At 40.7% G+C, this 10668-nt stretch overlaps 1 long non-coding RNA gene across 1 annotated transcript; it reads left to right on the top strand.

The window, feature by feature from the left end:
* Positions 1–372: 372 nt before the first annotated feature.
* Positions 373–9965, top strand: LOC116705971 (uncharacterized). Its single transcript, XR_004336096.1, has 3 exons — positions 373–657; positions 1376–1381; positions 9955–9965. It is a non-coding gene; the product is annotated as an uncharacterized LOC116705971 (long non-coding RNA).
* Positions 9966–10668: the final 703 nt, after the last annotated feature.

Raw genomic sequence — 10668 nt, 5'->3', positions numbered from 1 at the left:
TCGTTCATTTTTGTAATTTAAGCCATATTTTTGCAAAATGTAATTGAAAATCTTACCAATGTATATCTTTAATTAAACAGCTTTCTAATCAAGTTTCAGGCCTGTATCCCATTACCTGTTTTACTCTGCAGTCCTAGCAGGTCACATATTAGCTAACTAGTTTTGTTAGTTTGATGTGTATTAGATTAATTTGATTTTGCCTGATGGCGTTAGAGGTGCTGTAGGTAGGATTGTGAAGAGCCAGGACAAAAAAATTTGAACTTTAACAACTTCTCAGTCCCTCCCCCTTTCTGCCCAAACAGTCTCCTAAGCCCCCTACAAGGAAGAGCTGTGCACGATAAAAGGCGTGTGAAAGGAGGGAAAGGGGAGGAAACCTATCTGCAGCTCGTGCCTATGGAAGGGGGAGGGGAGGACGCTTTGAAATGTGTGTGCAAGAGCAGTGATTGACACGAAGTTAGACACCCCCCTGGCCCTGATTGGTGCATCTGAACAGGGAGCGGTGGATTTTTGCAAATCACACTACAGGCTGTAGGTGATGCCAGAGGAACCAGATTTTTTTAAATGACATGCCTCATCTAGTTCTACTCGAACATAGGGTCAGCCACAGCGCATATGGCAGAAAGTTAGTTTTAGAAGGCTTACCTACTGCATCTTTAAGTAATTTTGAGGTTTGGGAAAAGTAGGATATGTCTGAGTTAATATACAGTAAAGGACTGAAATTACCATTCCCAGCAATGCTCCACATCTGTGTCAGGTATGCAATAGGAATGAATACAGGGAGTTATTGAATGATAAGGATTAGCTAATGCTAAAAAAAAGTACGGCAAATTGCACAGTACCTACTGCCCATTTATTTATGCAACCGACATAAAGAAATGCCACTCAGAGTCACCACCTGCTCTGAGTCCAGGTAACTAGAGGTTTTCTTAATGTAGCCTTGGATGGTATCCATAGCAACAAACCCCCAGCAAATACAGGTAGGTGGCTATGAATGTCAATGTAGGACATCTGTACTGCTTATATAAATACTATATGTGTAATTAACTAACTCTGTTTCCAAGCAGTGGTGTAGTGGCACCTGAAAAAATATGTCATGAATATTTACATAAGTACATTCTACAAACAAACCAATATATTTAAATACATCAGGCAAGATGCAAGATGTTCAGGCAAGCAATGAACACATGACAGTTTCAATACATTAAAAAACAGAACTGGGCAGCGCGCCATCCGGCACTTCTGCTACATAGTCTCAGGAAGATCTGGTTTTGGTGGAACATGTGAACATTCATAAGTAGTTTTAGTTGTGCATAGAAAACTCAGATGGGACAGATAGTCTAGCTAGCTGTCTGGATTTACCCTGCAGAGATCTGAGGACCAGGTAACCATAGTCCTCAGAAATCCACCGGAGGTTAGAACACCAACACAAAGAAAGAGGACGGGGAAGGAGATCCGGTTGAAATTTAGGGATCCGACAGGATTACCGAAATGAAATGTGGTGGACATACACTACACCAGGCCTGACATTTGTTTTTGTTATGGTAATAGCAATCTTCTGCAATTTAAAAAAATAAAAGACCCCTTTTAACTCAAAATGTCTTTTTGCTTAATGTGACTTTTTTGAGCTTCACTGTGCAGAATGATGTTTGATCAGTTTTCTTATCCTCAAAGCAACTGTGACTAAGTGGGTTTGTTCACCACTTGTCCCATACAGGTCATTTGTAAAGTAAACACACAGTCATGTTAGTTTCAGTTCCATTTTATTGATAATTGATGGTTGTTTTTGGTTATCATGTAAAAAAAAAGGTATGAATAACCCTGACTTTTTTTGTAGTCTGTAGGATAGGAGGGAATTGGCAACCAAGTTCCATAGGTTAAGAGATTGCAAGGTATTAATGTTATGGAGTAGATCAACCTGCTTTAGGATGGGATGGACTGAAGCAGTGGGGTGTGAATTGACAACCCTATATAAATAGAAGGATTTGAGCTCCCAGGGGAAAGAGGGAGGTGAGGCTGTGCTGCTAGGATCACGTGCCTGTTAGCGCTGCTACTTTTTTGGAATGTGTAATTGTTGTAAGTTTTGATTATTTAATTATCCATGTACTGCAGACCACTGGAAATAAATAATCAGCCCTGGAAAAATACAATGTCTGACTCTGCCTACCTACCACTATCCTAGCCACTCTGGCCAACCTACCACAGCAACACAGCAACACTATGTAATTTTTCCCTTGGACTACAGCCGCCGAGCTGTAGTCCCAATGAGACAACCTGTGGGGGGGCAAAAGAGGGAAAAGTTACAGTGTTGCTTTAACTCTCACTTTAACCAACATATTCTCATCATCAGGTTTGTTGCTCCTCATGTAAACTCAGTCCTTGACAGCGGCCTAATCTAAATCGTGGTCCTTTGTCGCCTCACCATCTCCCTAAATTCCTATTACTCTTGCATAAAAATATGTGAAACCGCAAAGTAATTGAACTAATCTGTGGCGGGGACGGAAGATGCACTGGCGTATCCAAAAGATGTTCGACAAAAGTTGAAAGAGATATTCCAAAACTATAAAACTCTTTTAGTAAGCTAAGGTTTGTTTTCAAAAGAGATTTGAGGAGTTTCAAAAAGCCAACATCAACATTTCATCTGGCCATGACTTTACGGAAAGCTGAGTAATCAATCAATAGTAACTAAAACTTGTCAAAGTAATCAGTAAGCAATTTTCCCCAGCATGTTCCCTCGGATCAGGGATGCTCCAAATTCATGGTAGCAGCTGTCGCCATGGTCCCGCTACACGTTCTGCGGTGCCAGGTTCATCTGCTACACTCTGCGGTGCCCAGCTACGTCCTGCTGTGCCTTGTAACGCCGCACAGTGCCCTGCTATCCCATGAACTACTACAAAGAACTGCTACAAACTACTATTTTTTCTATTTTTGTTATTTCCACTAACTCCAACCGGCCCGTCAGACTCCGCCTACCAAGAGCCTGGGTCTGTCTGAGGTTTCTGCCTAAAAGGAAGTTTTTCCTCGCCACTGTCGCACTGTTGCTTGCTCTGGAGGAAACTACTAGAACTGTTGGGTCCTTGTAAATTCTGGAATGTGGTCTAGACCTATATCTGTAAAGTGTCTTGAGATAACTCTTGTTATGAATTGATACTATAAATAAAATTGAATTGAATTAATCAATACTTTGTTCCCAATATTTCAGTAAAACTGTTTACATACAATATGTTCTTTTACATCAACATAGTTATGTCACAGTATGAAAGAGTTATAGAAATATATAATATAACAAGTAGAACAGATCAGTGCAGATATACAGTACAGGAATATTTGCTGTTTGATGTTTCCTCACTCCCCTCAAAGCACAAACACATGTGGGCTGTTTATCTGCTTTACTGCATTTTCCAGTTTGTAAGATGTGAGCTCTCAGCGTGTCCCTGAGCCACTGCTGACTTGTGCTGTGTTCAATCCAGTGTGACACACTTTAAGAATCCAAACTTTTGCCGAACAGATTGAACCTTTGACCTTTGGCTTTGACACAGTGCTGCTGTGCCGCTGCCAAAAAAGACATTTGGGATTCTCACTCTCAGATGAGTCACTGTTTTGTCAAAGCCTGCAATTTCCTGATGCTTAGCAGTCTGTCACTCTCATCATACTGAATTACAGTACCAAACATTCATGAAAAGCTGCAGAGGCAATCGCTATTCGGTGCCAGAAAACAGGATTGACTGTCTTTTTATCGAGTTAACAAAAATATATAAAAGGTGAGCCAATCAAAAGGTGCACGTGTGATGTTAGAAATACTATTATTAAATGTCCAAAACAGTAGCTATGTTTCGTCCATTTTTTAGTCGGATTAACTGAAGTTCACTAAAAAACATTCATGCGAATAAAGTCGGTGTTTCCAAAGGCTTTAAAGCAAATAAAAACAGGTATGTAATAGTGTTTTGTCAATTTGGCATATTGAATAGATTTAAGATATTTTATTTGTTTCCATTCATTTTCGTAATAAATCGCATCACATTCAAGCTAAAATCTGGGAAAAGTTGTAATAGAACATATGTGCCATCTGATAGCAATATCAAGCGATAATAAGACAACAATAACGTTATCAAAATATTGCTATGATGATGCAGATAAATCACAGATTTATCTAAATAGCTGTTATAATTTGCTTGTAAATAACATTTTAAAAGTCTCTTTTTTTGTTACAATGGATGTCCAGTATTCACTCTGTTTTTACTCTGACTTTGGTCTCCACCAACTCCTAAAGGAAATATCCGTCTCGTTAACTGCTAAATTCCCCACTATGTTAAAACCACTTGGTCTCTGGCTGTACCGTCTGCTGTTTACTGCTGAACAGGTAGTTCACACTGGGTTTTTAGACCCGCTATGAGAGCGTTGAGAGTGAAGTAGAAAAGTTAAGTTGTGTGCCAGATAGCTAAACAATTAGTTAAAACTGCCTATTGAGCTCTAATGCAATAAAGTACAACGAGTAATTGATTATAACTTTCGAGAAAACACAGCACAAAATAACATTGATACATTTGCAAGTGGTTGTTGGGGTTGTGGTACAGACATAATGGCTTTCAAAAGTCACTTTCTGGCCTACAAAGTGAGTTTCCAAAGATTAGTCCCCACCCTTCCCACTCAATCAGTTTGTTGTCAACCCCGAAACCGCTAATGACAAAGCAGTACAGTTTTGTATCATGAAATACTACCTCCTCCTTCTGTTTGCATTCTACACTAATTAGCTAGCTTAGTTGCCCTATTGTGAAAATGTGAAATTAGATCCTTGTAAGCAGTGCAAGAAAGCTGTCAGTGTTCTCACAGCTCATTGGACACCAATGAAAAGAACATGAAACAATTAACATCCATTTAGGATGCACAGTTTATAGGTTCAAAGAGGAAATGGATAAAAGGCGGCATTAATGATGACAATATAACTATAAAACATGTTGTATAGTTTCCTAGGTTCCCGAATTGTGTCTAAATGTCCAATAATATTCTTAAATATGGCACAAATCAGCAAATGTTATGCAGTTTAGCAGCAAAGTGATGTCTTCATTAGACCCTGGAAAGTCATAACCCTGTAACTCATAGCTCCTCTTTTCCCCTCACAGCAACTGAGTACATAATTTCACAATCATAAATGATGCGGGGGTCCCCTCGCCTCATCTGCAGCAAATAGATGGTTGCCTGGATGAAGACGTGCAGCGATGAATACGCTAGAGCCATTATTCTGTCTCCCTGTGACCTTTACACACGGGATGCAAGCGAAACATATGTTCTCTAACAAGAATACTTTTTTCTGGAGCTTCTATTTATCTCTTGGGTCTCATAAAGTCCTTGCCTTTGTTGTTTATGGTGACCCTTAGCTTCCAAAGCCAGCTCCTATGACAGTGAAGTTCTGTTGCCTCATTATGGTGATAAAATAAAAAGTGAAGCCAGGAATTCCTGTTCTTGCTGAACTTATGTTACATTAGTATTCAGAAGCTGCCTCGACCCGTGCATATAGGAAATAAACTTTAAATTTAGGCCAGTAGTTAGCAGCACTGTACATAAATAATTCAGAGTGCTGATGGTTGTCATACTGCAAAGTCCAGGTTAAACATAAATACCAGAATAAAAAGTGCAACCCGCTGACTATTGCTGCTGTCATGTGAAAACATCTTTTGAGTGTTTCTTTCTGCTTCTTACCGGATATGAAGGTTTAAATCATCTGCGATGGGCTGAATCCAATCATCTTACACATCTTGTGGAGACTGAACTGCAACAGTAAACAATTCTCTGTTCATACTTGATCTATTACACATTGTATTACCGTAAAAAAAAGGTTTCTGTGTTTAGCAGCAGTATGACAACACCAGTGTTGGACAAGCTACTTGAACAATGTAATCAGTTACCCATTTACAGCGTACGGCAAAATCTACCAACTCTCAAGTGGTTCATTTTCAGTTTAACTGCTGCTGTATGTGAATGAGCCTCAGCAGAGAGGACGTGGTGGTCCGCAGTCGCAAGAGGGGCTCTGACGGGACCATCTCTCCACCTAGTTGGTGCCTCTGCACCTCCTCTACAACCGGACAAGGTTGCATCAACAACGCCTGTCAAACCCGTAGGCCACCCTCCGCTGGTGGAAAATGCAGACGGACCCAATGGAAGGTCAGTTCGGCGGAATCCTTCCTTGACCTCAACAGGAAAGAGGCCGTGCTTCATCACTCTGGGGCTTCCTCGACCAGACATTGCAGGTAATCCTCCACCCGGTACCGATTTAGCTGGCTCACAAAACTCTCTTGTCCTGTCATGCAGTGTAGTCCGTACACCTTCCTGCCAGGAGCCGTCCAGCTTTCCTTCTCTTCGCCCATTTTTTTTCAACTATCTTTTTATTGAGAACAAGGTACAGAAAGACAGTTGTATAGAAGGACAGTACATTTGGATTTTTCAAATAACAGATAAACAAATAAACAAATACAATCCCTTCCCCCCACCCTACAACAGCTGGTGCATCCCAACCTAAAGAGATTTAATAAGTAGATAAATAGATAAAGGTTATGTCATTGATAGGTAGCGATACCATTCAACAGGTGTGACAAATTGAACAAAAAGAAAAGAAAAGATGGTGGAAGCAGCTAATTTGAAAGTAAAGCTTGAATATAAACGAGGAGGCATGCTTTCTGTGCAACATCATGCGTCACCCCTCAAGATCTAGTACTTGTGGATTCATAAATTAGGAGGGAGGGTTTTAAGTTTGTTTATGAAAAACATTACTGGGTTCCACATAAAATAGAAGAGGTCTGTTGACCCTCTAAGTGTTTATTTAATCTTTTTAATTAAATAGAGCATGAAGTCACTCATCCATAAGTAGGTGCTAGGTGGTATGGGGGATTTCCAGTGCAACAATATCCTTTGGCGGGCAAGTAGAGTTGTAAATACTATAATGTCCTTATGCTTATTGTCAATCCTTTGGTCCGCTGGCGCTATACCGAAGATGGCAGCGTAGGCACTCGGTTGCACATTTAAGGATAGTGCTTGTGAAAGTATTATGAAGACCTCTGACCAGTAATCAGAGAGGGAAGAACATGACCAGAACGAGTGTGTTAATGTTGCCAGGGCAGCATGACATCTGCTACAATTCTCATCAGTCTCAGGATAAATTCTGGCCAGCCTAGCCTTGGAGAGGTGGGTACGGTGCAAGACTTTAAACTGAATTACACCTAGCCTAGCACATGAAGTAGTTCCATTAACTCTCTTTCAAGCTTCACTCCGGGTTTCCTCAGGTATTACATCCCCAAGCTCCTCCTCCCATTTCCCTTTAATTTTATTGAGAGAGGTGTCCCCGAGAGATATGTTGGAATAAATTCTCGCAATGAAGCTTTTTGAATTGAAGGAAATTTGGCATCCATAGCAGTAGGTCGAGGTGCATTGGGGAAGTTTAAATCTAGATTTTGCAAGTGTCAGATCTGGAAATATCGGAAACAACTTGAGCCAAGGAGGTTGAATTTTTGAGAGAGATGACTAGCGGTAGAGAATACACCTTTGCTGTAGAGATCCTTAAATTTGGAGAAGTCATTTTTTTCCACAGGGCAAAGGTGTTGATTGACAAAAGGAGGATTTTCACAGATCGCCGCCAGATGAAAAAAATATCTTAAACCAAAGTGGTTTCGAAATTGTGACCAGATTTGTAAAGTATTGATAACAACAGGGTTAGAGGTATAGGCTGAAGCAGACAAAGGGAGACTCGAAGTAACCAAGGCGGGAATGGGATGTCAAAATGACTGATTCAATTTCTATTTCACACCACAACAGTTTTGGACCATGAAGTGCATAATGAAGCAAATTTGGTAAACCTAGTCCACCCTGCGATCGATGTTGCTGAAGAAGCCTTATCTGTATTCCAGGGGCTTTACCCCCCCCCCCCCCCCCCATGAATGATGATATCATTTTAGTAATCGACTGAAAAAAGGATTTGAGGAGAAATATAGGGAGACATCAGAAAAAGATCGGGGGTAACACATTCATTTTAATACAGTTGACCTTTCCAGCCAGTGAAAGATTAATGGACCTCCAATTCTGTAGATCGTTTTTTTTTAATTTAACAACGAGGGGTATTTAGTTATCTTTCTATAGTTTAGGGAAAGTCAAGGTAATGTCAATTCCTAAATATCTACGGCCAGATTTAGTCAGGTGGAATGGCAGGTCCTTTTGTGGAACTACAAGAGCTAGGTTGTTCACTGGGAAGCACTCGCTTTTTGTAAGGTTAGTCTTATATCCCGAAAAGATACCAAATTTATGCAACATCTGGACTATGTGGGAAGTACACTGCACCGGATCAGACACATACAACAATGAGTCATTGACATAAAGAGCCACCTTGTGTTCCTTACCCCATCTAGTAATTCCAGTTATTTCCAAGGATGATTTTAGCATGATGGACAGAGGCTCAACAGCAAATGCAAACAAAAGTGAACTTAGTGGGAACCCCTGACGTGTCCCTCTTGATAATGAAAAAACTTCAGATTGCTTCCCGTTCGTGACCATTGATGCCTAGGGTGAGGCATATAAAAGTTTAATCCAAGTTGGGCCAAAACCAAAAGGCCTGCAGACATTCAAATAAGTACGCCCACTCTTTTCTGTCGAAAGCCTTCTCTGCAGCCAAGGAGATAACCACTTCTGGTACCCCCCGGATGCAGGAGTATATATGACGTTAAGAAGGCTGCGAGTGTTAGAGAAAGAGTGACGACGTCATGAAACCTGTTTGATTGGGGGAGATCACCTCATCTGTAATTGATTTTAGGCGCCGGGCAAGTGTTTTAGCTAAAATTTTAATGTGACAATTTGACAACTAAATGGGCCTACATGATCCACATTCTGTTCTTTCCTTCCCAGGTTTCGGTATAAGGGTTATGGCTGCTTCAGCTAGCGTCTGCGGCAGGGCCCCAGTACCCAGCGAATCATTAAACATTTCTAGAATAAGTGGCGCTAATTTGGTTGAAAATTCATCTGGACGTCCATGAGGACCCAGGCCCCTGCTGCTTTGCATCGCCGAAATCGAATTTGAAATTTCTGTTAGTCGAAAGTGTATTTCTTGTTATGCTTTATGTGCGGGACTGATAATAGGGACGATTAAATTCGTTAAAAAAGTTTTGCATATTGGTATCATCACTAGGTGCATCCAAGGTATAAAGTTTTGAATGAAATGCCTTGAAGGTATTGTTAATTTCCAAGGGTGTCTGTAGTAAGCTCCCTCTCTTCTTTTTGTAGTTGTGTAATCTGTTGATTGGAAGAGTTACATTTAAATTGATGCACTAGCCATCTACCAGCCTTTTTGCCGTTTTCATAGACAAAGCCTTGTGATTTCAGCAATATACAGTACGTTGTGTGTTTCCGGACGATGATAATTCATATTTGGTTTGAAGATCCAGCTCATTGTTATAGAGTTCTGGAGTGGGAGAGGCAGAATATTGACAGAATATGTCAAGTATTGAGCTGAGAAGTTGTTCTTGTTCTTGCTTCCTAGCTTTTTTCACCCAAGATGTGTGAGATATAATATCCCCCCTTATTAACACTATAAGAGTGTGCCAGAGCAAGGAGGAGAGAGATTCCCACGTTTGTCAGTAGTACAGTATCAAATCTCCATGGGGAAGTTAAGTGGAAAGGAAAGGTTGGGCTCAATTACAGTGAAATATTCTATGTTTTAACAAAGGGGAGGAATACATGATCCGCCACACCACAGCCTAGCATTCACTCCAAAGAGTAGGGTGTCCAACAAACTAAAAACTGTTGAAATGGATTTGAAGCCCAGGGATCCACACACCCAATACCTTTACAACCCAAACAGAACGCCCAATTACCCAAGATAACAACAGAACATAATAAAGCAAAACAAAATAAATGCCTATGTTTGCCTACCCAACTGAGGCAAACTGCAGGCTAACCATATCTCCCCTGTTCTTCCGGGAGTGCATTTTGATTGACTCTATCTTCAATAGAGGTCCCAATCATTTTGTGCAAAAGTAATAACACCGATATTTAAACACATGACTAACAAAGTTGTCAGGATAAAGAGAAAAAATATGTTATAATATTAAGCACATATGACATTTTGAGCAAAAACAAAAGTAGATGGCCTGTTACCTAGCATCATGTATTGAATTGCTTACTTTAGGGGGAATCCTAAAGTAATAATATTAACATGCCATACAGATTGCTTCAACACTTGTGCCTAAAATAATGAAAGACAGCAATAAAAGAAATGGGAAAGGATATCTGAACCCACCATGAGAGTGACTGTAAGTAATGTTTGAATAAAGTCCAGTCAGTTAAGTCCAGTGCCTGATGTAGAGGCCATACTTCTCAATAATGTTCTCAATAGTGTCCTGGAGGGCATCCATGGCTGTCTGCAGTGGCTTTAAATACTCTTGAATGAGCCCAGAGACATCATTTTTCAAACCAGCTCTCTGCTTCTCCAACTCGGGCCACCAGCTGCGACATTGAGATTGTGCCAGTAGCATCTCCTCGGACAGGTTGGTCGACATTAGGAGTAGTGTTAGCACCTTTGCTATTGACGTTGGCAGGAGCTGCGTCACGTGCTATGGCCGAGAGTTTGCCAGTTATGCTAGTGCTGGCTCATTTTACAGCTGGAGTTTGTGTGCCGCTTTTCTGTTGCTGTTGCAT

The sequence above is a fragment of the Etheostoma spectabile genome, chromosome 18, assembly GCF_008692095.1.
Source record: "Etheostoma spectabile isolate EspeVRDwgs_2016 chromosome 18, UIUC_Espe_1.0, whole genome shotgun sequence".
Taxonomy (NCBI): domain Eukaryota; kingdom Metazoa; phylum Chordata; class Actinopteri; order Perciformes; family Percidae; genus Etheostoma; species Etheostoma spectabile.
Note: the sequence above shows the minus strand (reverse complement) of the source record. Positions and strands in the feature narration are given on the sequence as shown.